Source organism: Olea europaea, chromosome 11 (assembly GCF_002742605.1).
Source record: "Olea europaea var. sylvestris chromosome 11, O_europaea_v1, whole genome shotgun sequence".
Lineage (NCBI taxonomy): Eukaryota > Viridiplantae > Streptophyta > Magnoliopsida > Lamiales > Oleaceae > Olea > Olea europaea.
The window spans coordinates 10,422,890-10,426,689 of record NC_036247.1 but is presented as its reverse complement, the minus strand read 5'-3'; positions in this window follow the sequence as shown (position 1 = coordinate 10,426,689).

Here is a 3,800-nt window from a genome sequence, read left to right as displayed (position 1 = left end):
TAGTGCAGAAGGCGGTGGTGTGGTTGGATGTAGTGGTGGTGGGTGGTGGTCGTCTCTATAGTCATTGTTTCAGATTTGGGGGGTAGTTTTGGAGTCGATCTAATGTGCGAGAACCGGTTATCTGATGTGGTGGTGTTGTGGCAAGGGCAGGGGTGGGATAGCATTTATGGCCAACTGTTTGGTTGATTTTGTGACCAAGTATCAGTGGTGAATTTGGATAAGGGGTTGAGTGTTTGGTGTATGTGACCAACAATTTGATTATTTAGAATATATGACCAACTATTTAGAATATGTGACATTGTGACTTGTAATTTTTTTTTATCTGTGACCAATGAAATAATTTGTGACCTGTAAATTTTTTATTTATGATCTCGAAATAACCTGTGACATACAAATTTTTTGATTTGTGATCTCGAAATAATATGTAACTAATTAATTCGATGATATGTGATCAATAAGTAAATCTGTGACCAATAATTATGAATATGTGACCATTAATCGTATAACTGTGACTTTATTATATTTAATTAATAAATATTTTCAATTAATTATACAGAAACCTGAATTTTGACTTTTTAAACTTTGTACTTGATTTGTGAATTGGTGTAAAAGCCCCTGCCTCCAAGTGTGACACGATTCCCTTGGCCACTACATCAACGGCCACTCGCCGTCCTGCCTCTCTGCCTTCAGTTCTGTTGACAAGACTCTAAGTGAGTTAGTGACTATTATTATTATTATTATTATTTTATTTATTTTTTTTGGTTTTTGTTTTTTTTATATATTTTATACTTTAATAATTTATGAGATATGACTTATTAGTATTGAGTTTTGATTTATGTGTTATTTGAGAATTTGAGAATTGTGATATTAAAAATTAATTTGTGTAGTGTGAAATGTGAATTATGAAAATTGAAAAAGAGAAGTTGGGGGATTTATAATTTGCGATAAATTGGTGTTGGGAATTGGAAATTGAAACTTTAATTATTTTTTAAAATTAATTTTAATTATGTTTTATCTTGATTAACGTTCAATTCTAATACTAATTACGGAATGATTTTTTTTTCAATTGAAAAGAAAGTTTAAACCTAGTTCTTGTAGTAGTGTATCTAATCCCGCAATTATTTTTAGTCAAGCGAACGATTTGTTGAGCATTAATAATACAATGAAGTTTCATGTATCATGTATTTGATACTATTTCGGATTTTATTGAATTATAATTGGATATAAATATACGATTTTTATATTTTAGTATATTTAAATATAAATCAATTTTTTTAATATTAATAAACAACATCATTTTACAGCCATTGACTGTCGATGATCATTGATCAATGATCGCCATAGCTAAGTTGAAGTCCTGGATCCGCCCCGAGTGCACGCTTGTAATATTTTAAGAAATTGATGCAAATAACAATAATATGGGACACATAATTTATTACTCATTAGTGTACCTATTTTTACCAATATTCGTATAGGTTTTTTGTTCATAAAAATGTATAGTGAGAGCATATTAGGTCTAGCAATGCAGGATAAAGAACAAAAAATGTTAAAATCTTATCTGTTGTTACTATCTATTACTGTGCACCAAACATTATTAAGGTTGCACCTATATTCATATTCTATGTCTGTCTGTAAAAATAGCTCTTTTTTAATATGCACAGAATGGGTGACATTGTTGAGCATGTTTGCATGGAGTTTATGACCTTTCTTATAAGCTGATAAAGTATGAGATCCAGTTTGTGTGACTTATAAGATGGAATAAGCAGGGGTTCTCTTACTTTTATCATCTTATAAGAGACAAAGTGTGAGTCCCATATTTGAGATTATAAGAACGGCCATAAGCTCTGTCCTCCCTTGCTTCATGGCGTAAATACAAGTTCTTACATCTTCAATTGGAAAGACTACTTGTGGTAATCATGTGACTCTTTCATATCTAAACGTATATAAATGTTCAACTGCACCAAGTGCTAAAAGTTTGGAAGGTCGATGACTGCAATGCTTCATAAAAAAACAAAAAAAAACGAAAGTATTAGATGCATTTTATGTTTTTCAGCTATAATTTTTCTACATTTTGTAGAATTGTGTAGCGGTGAAACTGTTGGAATGTGAATGTAAAATTATCTGGAGAAAAAAAAAACATATATATTCAAGAAACAATTTCGTTTAGAATGTTTACTTAAATTCGATGATTAATTTTTGAATTAATTTTGAAGAACGAACTTCTAACTTTTTGGATCAAAAGCTTCCAGTTTTTTAATTCCAAGATTCTAATGCTCTAAACCTCCAAATATTTTATGATATTCTCCAAAACCAATACTATATTGGTGGGTGAATACCTTCTTTTAATTAATAAAGACACTAATTCTTGAATTGGATAAAAGAAAAATAATTATGTTCTCTCTTTTTCTATTTCCATTTGAACACTATGAAATTATTATATTATGTTTGTTGTGTCAATAGGATGTATATGTTCCATCTAATCTCCATTTACAGAGACAAAATAGTTGCAATCCATATACAATAAAGGATTCCAAGTAAAGCTCCAAATAGGAGTCTTAATTAAAATCCTAATAGTAGTTTTAATTAAAATTAAAATTAAATTAATTTACATTTAATTACTTGTGTAGTACTAGAAATTTATTTATAATTACAATTAAGCCTTCATTTGGCCACCATTATTTCAAATTATAATTTTCCGTCTCTTATTTTTAAACACACAATCTTTAATAAAATAATATTACACATAAATTGAAAACTTTTCATACTTTTTCAACCATACATTCTCCAAAAAATATTATTCCAAAAATTATAAATTGAAATAATGGGGTCAAATGAGGGCTAAGTTTATAACTTTATAGCAATTACAATTAAGTACAAAATTTTATTGTAATAATAATTAAGTCTAAAAATTTTATAATAAGTACAATTAAGTTTCAATACTTTATAGAGCTACTACAAAGATTTGATTGAACATATATTATTCAAACTCCAATAATTAGATTCTGCCTAATCAACCAATCTAATTATTAGTCTGTGTTTTTCACTTAAAGCAAAATACTAAACTCTCGAAATATATAAAATAAATCTGTAATATTTCCTTTGACTTACCTATTTTATCCCGTTCGATATTCGATAATTAGGTATGAGCTTAAATAATCATTTTGCCCATCTAATTATTCTTACTAATTTAAGTATCATATTCTTCAACTTTCCTATGAACTAATTATAAATGTCGAAATTTAGCCACCGCTAAACACCGAGCTCAAATTTTAATTGTTCAATTAAAAATATTTACGTCACTATATCCATTTTTTAGGGCGACAATTCATGATACGAATTAATGTTCTCTACTTTACTCGGTCTCAACGTCAAAACTCACTGAGAGATATTTGATCAATACCTATTGATGAATCAAAGAACTATTAAAGTTACGAAACGATATAAATAATCATGTCAAAAGGTTTTGGATAAAATAAAAGACGAACAAGTGAAATTTAATTCTCCGCATGATCATATTATAAAATTAAACTTGACACATGGTCTGTTCAATATAATCAAAGTGTACTAGTGTCATCTTTAACCATATTTGCAATAAGAACAAATAGTACTCCTGAATCGTGAATTGGTCAACACTACAATTTTTCAGCATAAGGTCTTGATCTTTATACATTATTGTGAACTAATTATTTATGTTTATAATATAAATTGTATTACACTGTACACCAGATTTATATTATCTCGAGTTATCATTAGTGCTTTAATTCACATACTCAATAATAAATGCAATAAAAACATCTCTG